This window comes from Anolis carolinensis, chromosome 3 (assembly GCF_035594765.1).
Source record: "Anolis carolinensis isolate JA03-04 chromosome 3, rAnoCar3.1.pri, whole genome shotgun sequence".
Classification (NCBI taxonomy): domain Eukaryota; kingdom Metazoa; phylum Chordata; class Lepidosauria; order Squamata; family Dactyloidae; genus Anolis; species Anolis carolinensis.
In genome coordinates, this window is record NC_085843.1 from 226,819,536 (window position 1) to 226,834,704 (window position 15,169).

Here is a 15,169-nt window from a genome sequence, read left to right on the forward strand (position 1 = left end):
GTATCTCTCCCTCCTGCTCTCGGAGTGTGTCCCGGATCCGATTGAATTCATCTTGAGAAATGGTGTAACTGAGTGGTTGAGCTGGGGCGGCCGTTCCGGCTCCTGGAGTTGACATATTGGCCTTAGGTTATTTGGTGCTGGGTTGGCGGAGTCAAACTGTCAGACCCCTGGCTGCTGGGCACCAATAACCGTACACGGAGGCTAATCTCTATCTAATATCTTTATTAAGGAAATAATTAAAAGCAATAAAAACAAGTGAAGAATATAGTTCAGAAGCAGACCTTTCAAATGAGGTCAAATATAGTCCAAAAATGTATTGTCCAATAAATGATATTAGAGTTCAAAGTTTTAATCCACTTGACCGAAACACACACTTTTGCCAAGCAATAGTGTGGGGAAATGTCAGAGTCTTAGAGTCCAATGAAGCTTGACAACAAGGCTGGGAATAAACTTGGTTCTTGGCTAGAAACAAGGCAAAACGTGAAGCATGGAGCAGGGTCCGTGGTTAAACAGCAAGGCAAGGCAAAGGCTTGAAAGCTTGATCCGGGAAGCAAGGAACTGGGGTTACGAAGTCCACACACGATCTCTCTCCTGAAGCTGATCAATTGACTCCGCAAAGAATCTCCCGCGCCAAACACCTATATTGGGTCTCGTTTTCCCGCCAACAAATCTCTTTCCCTAGAGAACAAGAAGCGAAACCCAACTCTGTCCAGATGCAAGACTCCTTAGAATTTCCCAAGGGAAGCAGGCCTAATCAGTCTGTTGTTTGGCAGCGATCCGTAAACTCCTCCATTGGGCCTCTCTAACTCCTCTGTCTCTAGAATAATATTCCTTCCTGGGAAACAGAGGGGAGTTCTGCCCTAGGCCTGTTTTACTGAATTCTTGAGGGCAAACATCAACATCTGGCAGGTGAAGAGACTCCGGCTCTTGTTGAACCGGCAAAAACCCCATGTTTTCATCTTCATCTGCCACAATAGTACTAGGAACAGGACTACAAGGCCCATGAGGCATCACAACTGTATTGTTGTGGTGGGGAGACTGTTGTGGCGCACTGGGTTAAACTGCTAAGCTGCTGAACTTGCTAACCAAAGGGTTAGCAGTTTGAATCAGGGGAGGGGATGAGCACCCACTGTTAGCCCCAGCTTCTACCAACCTAGCAGTTTGAAAACTTGCAAATGTGAGTCAATCAATAAGTACCACTCCAGTGGGAAGGTAATGGCGCTCCATGCAGTCATGGTGGCCACATGACCTTCGAGGCATCTACAGACAATGCCGGCTCTTTGGCTTAGAAATGGAGGTGAGCACCAACCCCTAGAGTTGGACACAATTAGACTTAATGTCAGGGGAAAACCATTACCTTTACTTTATTGTTATGGTGTGCTAGGGATTTGTAGGAAGATTTCCCATTTTGACAGATGCCCTTCTTTAAAACGATTTGTTCTCCTCACCAAGCATAATGATCGACTGCCATCAGTCAGGCTAAACGTCTTCACAAACCTTATAATCTCTAACTGCTTAAGGAATTCAAAATCCATCTTTCAAGTGTCAATCTTAATCCCAATGCTGGGCAAAAAAATAACCAGAAAGGTATTTTGGATTTCCTTGCCGAAACCCCAATTAACACTGAACATAACAAAATCTTTTGAAATTACCTAAGAATACAAGGAGTAGCATAGCAACAGTGCAGTTCTGCATAAGGAAGTGTTTCAAGAAGACATTCTCTATTAAAACAATTTAATCAATTCATTGTTATTAATATCCAGATATTAAAACAATTCTGTTTTGAAAGGGAAAAAAGAATGTAAAAGGCAGAACAAGTAAAGGCAAAAATCACTCACAGAAAATTAAAAATCAATCAAGTCTAATATGTTATGTTCTTGAGTCATCCCATGTTATCTACTTGAATAGTGTTGCTGAAGGCTTTCATGGCTGGAATCACTGAGTTGTTGTGAATTTTCCAGGCAGTATTGCCATGTTCCAGAAGCATTATCTCCTGGCATTTCACCCACATCTATGGCAGGCATCCTCAGAGGTTGTGAGGTATATTGGAAACTAAGCAAGGGAGTTTTATATATCTGTGGAAGGTCCAGGGTGGGAGAAAGAACTCTTGTCTGTTGGAGACAAGTGTGAATGTTGTAATTAATCACCTTGATTAGCATTTAATGGCCTTGTCAGCTTCAAGAACTGGCTGATTCCTGCCTGGAGGAATCCTTTGTTCAGAGGTGTTAGCTGTCCCTGATTGTTTCATGTCTGGAATTCCATATTTTCAGAGTGTTGTTCTTTATTTCCTTGAATAGTATTCAGACAAAATCTGTTATTCAGATGCTTATTCAAATGTATAATATCACTCAACAGTGCCATGCAGGATACCTGAGATGTTGTACCCTGAAGAGAATCTTGAGTAATAATAATAATAATAATAATAATAATAATAATTTTATTCTTGTACCCCGCCCCATCTCTCCTTAGAAATCACATATCAGGACAAAAGGTAAAATCTTAGATAAAATCAGGAGAAACCTGGGCCAAAGTGCTAGTTATGTCAGAATCATCAGGAAGGGGTGGATTGTCCAAATTGTTGTCACCTTCAAGGTGCTGGAAGAGGCATAAATATGGGACTATTATTGGAAAAGCAACAGGTCAGACTTACTAAATCAATTATCGAAGGCCTGCTGGAAGAGCAATGTTTTCAGGCTCTTCCGAAATGAGAGGAGGGTAGGGGCCTGACTGATCTCCCTGGGGAGCGAGTTCCAGAGCCGGGGGGCCACGACGGAGAAGGCCCTCTCTCTCGTCCCCACCAACCGCGACTGCGAGGGTGGTGGGAGCGAGAGGAGGGCCTCCCCCGATGAGCGAAGGGATCGTGCAGGTTCATAGGGAGAATTACGGTCCCGAAGGTAGGTGGGTCCCAAACCATTTAGGGCTTTGTAGGTAATGACCTGCACCTTGAATTGGGCTCAGAAAATAAACGGCAGCCAATGGAGCTCCTTGAACAGGGGAGTAGAATGCGCCCTGTAATTTGCTCCAGTTAGAAATCTGGCTGCCGCACGTTGTACTAGTTGCAGTTTCCGGGCCGTCTTCAAAGGCAGCCCCACGTAGAGTGCGTTGCAATAATCCAGTCTAGAGGTAACTAAGGCGTGGACCACCCTGGTCAGATCAGTCTCCTCGAGGTACAGTCACAGCTGGCGCACAAGTTTTAATTGTGCAAAGGCCCTCCCAGCCACCGCCGACACCTGGGCCTCAAGTGTCAGCGCTAAGTCCAGGAGGACCCCCAAGCTGTGGACCTGCGCCCTCAGGGGGAGTGCGACCCCGTCAAGCACAGGTTGCCACCCTATGCTCCGATCAGACATACGTCTGACCTGGAGGACCTCTGTCTTGTCAGGATTAAGTCTCAGCCTGTTCACCCTCATCCAGACCAACACAGCAGCCAGACACTGGTTCAGTATCCCAGGGGCTTCCTTGGATTTAAGTGGAAAATAGTAGAGTTGGGTGTCATCCGCATAGAGATGGCACTGAACTCCAAAACTCTGGATGACCTCGCCCAACGGTTTCATGTAGATGTTGAAAAGCATGGGGGACAAAATAGAACCTTGTAGGACCCCACAGGTCAATGGCCAGGGGTCCGAGCAGGAGTCCCCCAGCTTCACCAACTGAGAGTGACCCTCCAGGAAGGACTGAAGCCACTGTAGAGCAGTACCCCGAGGCCCATCCCGGAGAACCGTCCCAGAAGGATACCATGGTCGATGGTATCGAAAGCCGCTGAGATATCCAAGAGAACCAGCAGGTCACACTCCCCCTGTCCAGCTCTCTACGGAGGTCATCCACGAAGGCGACCAAAGCCGTCTCGGTACTGTAGCCAGGTCTGAAACCAGACTGCGAATGGTCCAGAAAATCAGCATTTTCCAAGAATCTCTGGAGCTGAGAAGCGACCACCGGCTCCAAGACCTTGCCCAAAAAAGGAAGTTTAGAGATTGGTCTGTAGTTACTTAGGTTGGTCGAGTCCAAGGAGGCCTTCTTCAAAACTGGCCTCACTATAGCTTGTTTTATGCAAGATGGAAATTTGTCCTGCTCCAAGGAGGCGTTGATTATCTTCATAAACCAATCTATAGTATATGTTTATAACCATTATAAAGTATATGTTTAATTTCTAAATGAACACTTAGGATTAAGGTCTTTTTTTCACTGCATTACATTAAAACTCAATAATTCTTTTACATTCATTTGCTTATACAGGCAGTTCCCAAGTTATGAGCAAGATAGGTTCTGTAGGTTTGTTCTTAAGTTGAAATTGTTCATGAGCTGGAACAGGTACATTTTTAAAGTATAACTCCAACCAAGACTCTCTCTCTCTCTCTCTCTCTCTCTCTCTCTCTCTCTCTCTGTAGCATAAGGAAGGGTTAACATCCTTGTAGTGTTTGTTTTGCTGTCCGTGCCCCTGTTCAGAAGATTTCACCTCACTTTCTGTCCCTGTGATCATTGGATTTTGGAAAAGATTGGCTTGTTGTGGAAACAATGATTGGCGAGAAAGCTTCAGTGGAGACACCTTTTCCCCATGATCAGGAGTGAATTTCCCTTCCTAGGAGCAAATTTCTCTCACTTCCTTTTGTCACACCCCCATTCTTAATTATGAGTAGATGTTTGTAACCTGAGGACTGCCGGAACACAGATTTTTTCCACAGTAACCTATATCTTTACAAATGACAGAAATTTGCCAGTTAGATAGTATCCTCGGAAACAAAGACTATCTCACAATTGAACAAATGAATACACCACCTCTAACAAAGATATGGTTTTACTGGTTTCAGATTTTCATAAACATGTGAGACTTAATTCTTATAATTCTCATAGATGTGTGTCTTTTTTGGGGGGGGAAAGCTCAACAGGAGTCCAAATATGGTCTCTCTTTGATCATCCTTTCAGCATGAAACTCTACATATTTAATGAACTATAGATTAATGTTTGAGTGTGTAAGCTGTTTTCTGATTATACTAAATGTGTATGGGGCAATAATTAGTAGTGTTCCCACATGAGCTACCAAACAAAACATGATTCCATTTTAGTGGAATTTTTTGTTGAAAGAAAATCTTGAATAAAAACTAGACCAGTATCTTCTCCGGTAAAATTCAGTGAAAGCATCCAATTGTTTTAATAGAAATATTTGATGAAGACGATGATACACAAGACAGAGGAAATTGTTGGTGTTTGCAGGGTTGCATTAATGAAAGGTAAGAGTCATGTCACTGTACCACAATGGAGCAGGATCTCCATGTATAATTTTGGCCATCAATATTTCTGGGGTTTTTCCTCATTGCTGAAAGGTAACATGCCAGGGTATGAACCCATAGAAGAATGAAGCTGCAGAAACAAATGGTAGATTCTGTGTTCTTCTAGAAGACGGGGAGCGGGGTAAGCTGTTAGCCCTAGCTTCTGCCAACCTAGCAGTTTGAAAGCATGCAAATGTGAGTAGATCAATAGATAACGCTCTGATGGCAAGGTAATGGTGCTCCATGTAGTCATGCTGGCCATATGACCCTGGAGGTGTTTACAGACAACACCGGCTCTTTGGCTTAGAAATGGAGATGAGCACCAACCCCCAAAGTTGGACATAACTATACTTAATGTCAGGAGAAAAGCTTTATCTATTGATCATTTATCCTTGGGAATGAACTACCAGGCTTGAAATGCATTGGTTGAGATCCTGAACTGATTTGATGAAGCTTAAAGCTCAGTTCATCTTACTTTTCCTCTTATCCCCTGTGTGCCCCTCTATCCATCAGCCTCCAGGAGCACAAAGAATACACATTGTAATGGACCTTTGGAGGACTTCTAAGTAGTGCAGGGCAATGCAATCTTCTTTATGTGTTTGACTGGGTTGCCTAGACGCCCTTTTTGTACATTAAATGAATGTGGGTCAGGCAGTGGCAACTAACAGATGGCCTCTGTGTGCATAGGGAGTCACTGAATAAAGAAGATGTTAGATATCTTTTTCAGCAACAGCCTTGAAAGGATATAATACAAGTATAACAGAAATTTACTCTTATATTTGTCACCAAGAAGATTCTGGCTATGAATTATTAAACTATTTTCTGTGTACCTGCAACAAATCAGATTTTCTGTTGTTTACTTTCCACTCGAAGATCACCAGATGTTCAGACAAAAACAACAACTTTGCCTTTTAATAGGGCAAAATCCATTTTGGTGCAGTGTCCTCAAACTTCCCATAGGAAAGTCTCAGATGTATTTGATTTAGGAAAAATCTGTCTAAGCAAGGGCCTGAGCTTTAGTACTTTTAATAAAAAAATATTAAGCATTGCTGACATCAGTGACTTTGAAGATCTGTTCTATTGACCATTTTAAATCTTCTATTGCTTGATTCTTCCCAGGAGTGATTCTTTCACTCCCTGTCTTCCTCAATCACCTTTTCCCAGGCAAAACATTAGGTTTTCAAGCGTGAGCCTTTGTAGTCTTTGAGGTCCATCTATGGCTGTCAACCTCACTTTTTCATCGTGCTTTCAGCCTTCATGTACAAGCCACAGCTGCAATCTGAAAGTGATACCGTAGTTAAATGTGAGTTGGCCTTGTCATTCTTTTGCAAATGGTTCCATCACATGTTTGCTCAGTCAGGGATTTCAATGTTCATAAAGGCTCTGCATGTTCTATTATTGCCTAGAAATTGAACTAAAGAAAGAAGCAGAAGGAATTAAAGCAGCCCCTTGGGAATAGATGATCGGACATTTAATTGTACAGTCATTGGATGGCAGTTTGAATTAGCACTGGAAGGCAGTTTGTTGGGTTAATGCAAATTAGAATGTGAGTCCTGAAGTGCTAAAAATTAATTGGACACTTTTGGGATGAGAAGCAGATTTCCTCACAGCAAAACGGTTTATTAGTACCATAGATATTTTTCTTTTCTTTTTTGTAATGCAGTTTGATTTTTCTGTGCCTCAAGCTACTAGTAAATGTGGAAGCTCCTTTCACTTTGGCAATGAATTCAAACCAGGTCAGCTTCATTTTTTTTAAAAGTCAGTGTTCTTTCATTGTTGTTTTTAAAGTAGATACCTAAAGCTACCATTTTCTCCTGCATCCCAGGAATGTTGTACAGGAATGTTATTCTCTGTACCCAAAATGTAAAACAAGGGAAAGCTACAATTCAAATTTCTTACTAATTTTGTTCTTGCTTACAAGACAAAATTCTGCTTTTCCCTTGCAGTTTTTCCCTCTTCACTTTGGTGCCAATTCAGCCTCATGAGTTTTCTTATTTTTTCAAATTCTTCCATGAATCATGTGGATAATATAAATCACATACCTAAACTGAAATACCTGGTGCTTTGCTGTGCAGACTAGGTGTGTGTACCTTTTGGATCAGTCAGGTAGTCATTCTGTGGGGATGATTTTTTTTTCATAAAGAGAAAAGCCATTAACATTGCACAGATAGATTTTTTTCCACAGAGGAAAAAGGTGCCATGGCTGCACAGACAGATTTTCACACAACTTACAAAAACCTCTACAAAAATCTATCTGCTTCTGAGGGGCGAATCTACACTAGCCCTATACCTTGGTTCCAATCAGGAATTGTTCCTGGATATCCACACAATGTCCATGAATCTCCAATTGGTAAGATGAGGTGAAACCAGTTTATGTGATTTTATCCGACTTTAGAAGAAGTTGAAAAATGTTCTGGTTTTCACCAAAACTCTGGAGCAGCCCCACGCTCCAGGATAATGTGGACAACTGGATCAACTATAATTTGAATCATTTCAGTGTCTACAAAGCCAGGCACTACTTCCCTTTTTCCCTTGTGCTCTGCAACATAGTGAAAAGTGGATAGATCAGTACCTGTTGTAGCAGCATCTGGCCAAGAACTGCAGAGATCTCCCTCCTATTCCATTGTTGTCAGCAAAAATGCCTGGTGGCAGCCAGGAACAGGGCTTTGCACCAACTACTACACTACAAAGACCACAGTGAGTTAAGAGTCCAGTCTATCTATGGTCAGAACTCTGTGGCATTTCAGTAGCTGAATATAAATAGCTCAACTGAATCTGGGGCTGGTCTGAAGCAGTTTCAGACCAGCCCTGGGTTTAAGTGACTGTGTAGATAAGCCCTAAGTCAAGAAGTCTTGTAGATGTTGATGACAACTTGGCTTGCTGTCTCAGCATGACTGAGAAAGCCTCTATCATCATATTTTACACTCCTAGTCTCATATATACAATTATATGAATTGGATAGTTATCATCCTGAATAGAAAAAGAGTTATTTAACATCTGGATAGTGGTCTTATGTTAGCAGAATCTGTTCCAGGTTTTCGTCTTTGAAGGAGCTGTCCAGAGTGCTGGCTCTATTAAAGAGTAGAGATCAGCAACTTAAATTCTCCCTTTAAATCTAAATTCACCACCATGAGCTGCCAATTCATCTTATCACAATATAATACTTGTTGCTTTCCTGCCCATTGTGATGGAGTGTATTGTTGTACAAGAAAAGATTCCATACTCATTACAAAGTTTCATCATGATACCTTGTTAACCATGGAACACCTTCTAAATGTGGTTTACACGGTTTTATTTCTTACCATAGTTAATGATTTAATTTAATGGTTGCTGTGTGTTTTCCGGGCGGTATGGCCATGTTCCAGAAATATTCTTTCCTGACGTTTAATTTAATTTTGTTTCTTTTGAGCCATCTTGGGGAAAGGCATCAATGAACTCTGTCACAGTGGTTTTTTTTGGCAACTTATTCATTGCTAATTGAGTAAGGGATTTTTTTTTTCACATTTGAACTTCATTTTGAACATTAGGCTTGCCTTGTGACAGGTGATATATAAAAAATCTGAAGGCCATTCAAGACAATGAATGTGGTGCGGAGAAAGTGATTATTTTGTGACACACAAACTGTTATAATGTCTGCTATTTTTAAAAAGCATATTGCCTTCATTGGTAATTAATGTAACCATTTTAATGCAACTCAATAGGGAAAGCATGTGGAGTAAAATTGCCCATAATGAAAAGGCGACAAAGAGAGATAACCTTGACATTTTAATGTGTTTATGTTTCTCAATTGTGGTCCTATGTAGAAGTTTTGAAGCAATGCATTTACACTAGTAGGGCTGGCATGCTGGAGCTATGTTACACCAGAGTTATACTAGGTTGCATTGGTGCCCAGCTGACCTCCCTGCTTGTAATTGTGTAGTTATAGTCCCTCCACTAAATGAGTTAGAAATGAGTTAGAAATTCACTAAATGAATTCCTAAAATGTGCCACAGATTGCACACTTACACATCCTCATTTAGGATGCCACCTTTGTGTAACCTTCTACAAGACATCTACTGCAATGGATGTAGTGCGTACCTTACACTACTGTTTTGTCACCTGAAGCCTCCTGCTTGAACAGTCATCCTGCCACATAAAGGCTCAGGACTCCTGCAAAAGTGGGTAAACCTTTAATTAAGAAACTGATTTTTTTTAAACCTGTAAAAGGAACCTCTATGTCCTCAAGCACAAGTCTATGACCATGGAATCACACTGGAGGATTAATAGAGAGACGGGTGTTCTCTCTGGAATGTCTAGATCCTCCAACGTGGCTCTGTGGTCAACTTTCAGCAAAAGGACCTAGGTTCCTAGAGAGGTCTATGAACAATCAAATCTACAAAAGTCAAATTCACACAGATAAGGGCCAACAGTACAGTGGCAACATTTTAGTGTTCATTGTGGCTGCCACACAATGGTCCAGTAGGTAATTCAGATAGTTCTCATACTTTCCCCCTCAGCCCTCTCACAGTAGGGTAGCCTCTGTTGCCATTTCTGGAATGTAATAGATTTAGCTGGTAGTGCAAGTTGTGCCTGTGACTGACTTGCTACGAGATCCTGGGAAAAGCATTCTACCTCCCTAATGGCTCTCCGTGCTCATCAGTCAAATGCATATAATAATATCAAACTGCCTCACACTGAGATTTAATTGAGAAATGATTGCTCTGTGTTGGCAGACCCCTGCTATATGAAAGTCCTCTCATAAAGTCCTTTCTTCAGCATTTTCCCGTTAGCCTCCGAGCAACATATATAAACAAAATTGCAGTGTGACTGTTTTCATTAATAAAGAAAAAAATCGATGCAGCAGTTTCTCCCCTTAGGTAAAAGGTAAAGGAAGAGGAGGGGGAAAAGCTATCCTTGTTTTGCTAGAAAAGCAGCCTCTCCCATAGCACATTATTTTTCCCAATGAGTCCACTGAGCCAGCTGCACACAAGTTGTAGTTCTTAAGCCTTAGGCAGTACATGGCATTTAAAAGCAAAGAGATCAGACTTGGTATTTTGGGATATAAAGCCAGGTATCTATGTAAAGGGAGCTGTGCCCAAAGGAGTGGCAGCTAAAGGTGACATGCCACAAAAAGCATCTTAGTCTGTAACCACAGTAGCTGTGGTTTGACACTTTTCAGTCAGCCCAGTGGTGCAAATGCTGAAGATTGTTTTCATTGCAAATGATTAACAGTGATGAGTTATTATGACTATTGGCCTGTTGTGTTTTTACTGCACTTCTAGCAATGAAAATTGAAATGTGAAACATTTCACCAAAACATTCAAAAGTTACTTTTGGGAGCTACAGTTTGCTAACGTCCCCAGTCAGATATTGTTTTTGTAATCCATATGTGTGTGTGTGTGTGTGTTCAAGCTCTGCTTGCTATTGTATGTGATATATGTAACTAGCTGTGCCCAGCCACACATTGCTGTGGTGCCATTCTAAGTGGGTTTTTGTTTGTGGAGTCAAGTATGAATGTTGTAATTAGTCACCTTTATTAGCACTGAATGGTCTTGCAGCTTCAAAGCCTGATTGTTTCCTCTCGGGGGAATCCTTTGTTGGGAGGTGAGCTGGCCCTGATTGTTTCCTGTCTGGAATTGCCCTGTTTCTGAGTGTTGTTCTTTATTTACTGTCCTGGTTGTAGTGTTTTGTAATGCTGGGTGCCAGGTTTTGTTTATTTTCATGGTTCACAGCAACACAAAATAATAATTGTAATAATAATAATAATAATAATAATAATAATAATAATAATAATAATAATAGCAATAGTAATAATAATAGTAATAATAATGACTCTGAGGTGGGAGGTGTCCAGAGAAAGAGGGCAATTGAAAGGATGACTAATCCCTCTGAGGAGCATCTGAAAGTGCTGGGTCTGTTTACCTACAGAAGAGAAGATTGAAATGAGACATGAGAGCCATGAGAGCCATGGATAAATACCATCTGCTGCTCTTCCTCCTGAGAACAGCCATTTTTCTCTCACCGGGAAAGGTCTCTCTTCTGAGGGGGAAAGGGGACGAGGTTTCCAGCCACAAGCCCCGCCCACCATGGCAATGTTTTGAGACAGTGGGGTTAGGCTCCGTGCGCAGCTGCAAGGTCCTCTGGGTAATGTAGTTATTTCAGAGTGTGTGTGTGTGTGGTGGGGGGGGATGGGCTCTACACATGAGGTAAGCAATTGTGAGGTTTTGGCGGTTTTGTTATTTGGTCTTTATTTTCTAAGTTTATCTGATTGAAAGATATAGATTGGCTGACTATGTCTTTTGTGGCCAAATTTGGTGTGATTTGGTCCAGTAGTTTTGTTGTTTACTCCATGGGAAAAACATATATATATATATATATATATATATATATATATGGATTGGGGGGAAATAGCCAGAAAGCATATAGTGAATGCAGGAAAGCTGTGTATGTTACAAATTGCACAAATAATTTCAAATACTTATATATACCATATTTACTCGAATGTGATGTGCATCTATTTTGACATAATGAGGATATTTATTGCATTCAATGGTACATTACAATTACATGCCAAAAGATGCCTGTGCCCTTCCATCAGCCAGAGCCTAGAAAACTCGCTGGCATCGGCTTCCCTCCCCAAGCCCTGGTCTCTTTCATTCCCCAGCCGAGAGGCAAAGGAGAAAGGGTGCCCCTTCCCTCCTCAAGCCACTTCTCCTTCATCTCCCGGCTGAAAGGCGAAGGAGAAAGGGTGGCCCTCCCCATCCCAATTCCCATTCTCCTTTGTCTCTCAGATGAGAGGTGAAAGAGAAAGGGTGCCCCTTCCCAGCCTCTGCCTGGTGGAAGGGTGCTCCTTCCCCTTCCTTTTTTTAGAAAAATCCTCTCTTTTTTTGATAATGCCCACCTCAAAATTGAGGTGTACATTACATTTGATGGTGCACTAAACTCAAGTAAATATCGTAATAATAGGAGTAACCACTTGGTGATGTCATTAGGCATGATAACTGAGGATTAACCACATTTACACAGAGAATGCTGTTCAAATACAAAAGTATACAATTACTACACATTTAAGTAGATACATAGATATATTTAGTCTTTCAAAGTGCTGTGGCCAGGTTATTAAGTGAGGGCTGGCTACAGGGAGGTAACAACCCTTCTGTTGCAGCAGCCCCACTGGCTGCCAGTTTATTTCTAGTCAGAATTCAAAATGTTATTAATGGCTTTTAAAGCTCTATATGGTTCAGGTCCGGGCTATTTAGCTGATGCATCTTCTTCTACAAATTGCCTGAACCCTAGAATCTCCAGGAGAGGCCCTTTCTTCTCACAGTTCCACCTCTCTTGCAAGTTTGGTTGATGGAAATGCAAGAGAAAATCTTCTCAGTGACTTTCCCTCGACTCTGGAACTCCCTGCCCAGGGAAACCAGAATGCCACCCTCTCTGCAGTCCTTATGGCAGCAGGCAAAATAAATAAATAGATAGGCTTTTAAAGAAGAAAGTTTTTAAGATCAAGTCAAGGGTGCTGTGAGTTTGGCTATGATTAGGTTTTAATTGGTTTTAATGGTTTTACCCATTTACAGTAGAGTCTCACTTATCCAACGTTCTGGATTATCCAACGCATTTTTGTAGTCAATGTTTTCAATGCATTGTGATATTTTGGTGCTAAATTCGTAAATACAGTAATTACTACATTGCATTAATGTGTAATGAACTACTTTTTCTGTCAAATTTGTTGTATAACATGATGTTTTGATGCTTAATTTGTAAAATCATAACCTATTTTGATGTTTAATAAGCTTTTTCTTAATCTCTCCTTATTTTCCAACATATTTGCTTATCCAAAGTTCTGCCGGCCCGTTTATGTTGGATAAGTGAGACTCTACTGTATTTTTTTAATAAGGTTTATGTTTCATTCTATTTCAATGCTGTATATTTTTAGGTTTTGTTGTGAGCCACTTTGAGTCTCTTTTTAGAGAGATAAAGAGGAATACAAATCATCATCATCATCATCATCATCATCATTCCTTCCATTCTCCTGAAAATTAGAGAAGAGGTTCTGAAATTTGAGCCAGGTCCTGAGATCTGGTGAACCTAATAATGCATGAGATCTGCTTCTCTGTTTTTGCGATCTGGAACTGAATAAGAACATTGCTTAGTACTGGACAAAAATGTCCAACTGCTTTTGTAGTGGTGCTTACATATATGTGAACAACCAAAAAGATCAAAGTTTTACATAACATTTCCGAATAAGGTGAGGAAATAGATGCATCAGGTGGAATATGGATTGGAGATCCTCACATATCTAATCAGAATGACAATGTGTCACTAGTTAAGAAAACCCTTGTAGAGGCTGCCTAAAAAGCTGACAACTGTTGGCAGCCAGGATATTGCAGGCAATTTAACAACAAATCTGAATGAAGGGGAATCTCTGAGTTGCAATTTGGAGCCAGAACATGCAGCCCTTGTTATTTAGTGTTGAAATGAAAAATATGGCTGTAGTAGTATCTTGCACTCCCCTTTCTCTGTCTCACTGGCTGTGGCACAAGGCTCCCACTGTATGCAGTCTACCATCACCTATTACATCAGGAAGAAAAAGGGAAGATTGAAGAACAAGGAAAAAAGTTGTTTGGGGAACTCCAACTGCTTTGTTTTTCAATGTTGAAAGATGCGGGATTGCATTCTGACAATAAAGATTGGAGCTTTTGTTGTTGGGTTGTTGTATGTCTTTCGGGCAGTGTGGCCATGTTCCAGAAGTATTCTCTCCTGATGTTTCACCCACATCTATGGCAGGCATCCTCAGAGGCTGTGAGGCATGGATAAACTAGGCAAGGAAAGGAAAAAATATATATCTGTGGAGAGTCCAGGGTGTGGCAAGAGTCCTTTGTCATTGGGAAGCCAGCATTAATGTTTCAGTTAATCACCCTAATTAGCATTGGAAAGGTTTTGTCTCTTGCCTGGGGGGCATCCTTTGTTCAGTCATTAGCCGTCCTTGGGGCTCCTCTGCCCTCAGAGTGTTGGTTCCCATCTACTGTTTTGATTTTAGAGTTTTTTAATACTGGTAGCCCGATTTTGTTCAATTTCATGGTTCCCTCCTTTCTGTTGAAGTTGTCCACATGCTTGTGGATTTCAATGGCTTCTCTATGTAGTCTGACATGATAGTTGTTGGAGTGGTCCAGCATTTCTGTGTTCTTAAATAATATACTGTGTCCAGGCTTGTTCATCAAGTGCTCTGCTATGGCTGATTTCTCTGGTTGAATTAGTCTGCAGTGCCTTTCATGTTCTTTGACACTTGTTTGGGCGCTGCGTTTGGTGGTCCCTATGTATACTTGTCCACAGTTGCATGGTATCTGGTAGACTCCTGCAGAGGAGAGAGGATCCCTCTTGTCCTTCACTGACCATAGCATTTGTTGGATTTTCTTTGTGGGTCTGTAGATAGTTTGTAGGTTGTGCTTCTTCATCAGTTTGCCTCTGCGGTCAGTGGTTCCCTTGATGTATGGAAAGAACACCTTTCCTCTGGGTGGATCTTTGTCTTGACTCTCATGGCTTGTTCTTGGCCTTGCAGCTCTTCTGATGTTCAGATGTACTTCTGAGTATCCATTGGCCTGTAGAGCCCAGTTTAGGTGGTTTAGTTCACCTTGGAGGAGGTGAGGTTCGCAGATTCTTTGTGCATGGTCTGTCAGGGCTTTGATTGTGTTCCTTTTTTGACTTGGGTGATGGTTGGAGTTTTTATGAAGGTATCTATCTGTGTGTGTAGATTTTGTTGTTTTGTTTTTTTTTCATGTCAGGAGCAACTTGAGAAACTGCAAGTCATTTCTGCTGTGAGAGAATTAACTGTCTGTAAGGATATTGTCCAGGGGATGTTTTACCATCCTGTGGAAGGATGTATCGAGCGCATCTGCTTGTCCAGTTTTGTTGGATTCATTTCAATTGGT

At 41.4% G+C, this 15,169-nt stretch overlaps 2 protein-coding genes across 5 annotated transcripts in view; both read left to right on the forward strand.

Annotated features, from left to right (window-relative positions):
- Positions 1–15,169, forward strand: part of sorcs1 (sortilin related VPS10 domain containing receptor 1) — a 597,151-nt gene that overhangs the window by 54,939 nt on the left and 527,043 nt on the right. The window lies entirely within an intron of this gene.
- The window catches only part of LOC134297776 (uncharacterized), a 74,503-nt gene that overhangs the window by 54,123 nt on the left and 5,211 nt on the right, over positions 1–15,169 (forward strand). Inside the window, exon 1 of the mRNA XM_062976279.1 lies at positions 1–15,148. This exon is cut by the window's left edge and continues 54,123 nt beyond it. The gene's annotated coding sequence lies outside the window, so the exon portion shown is untranslated. The remainder of the gene's footprint in view (positions 15,149–15,169) is intronic.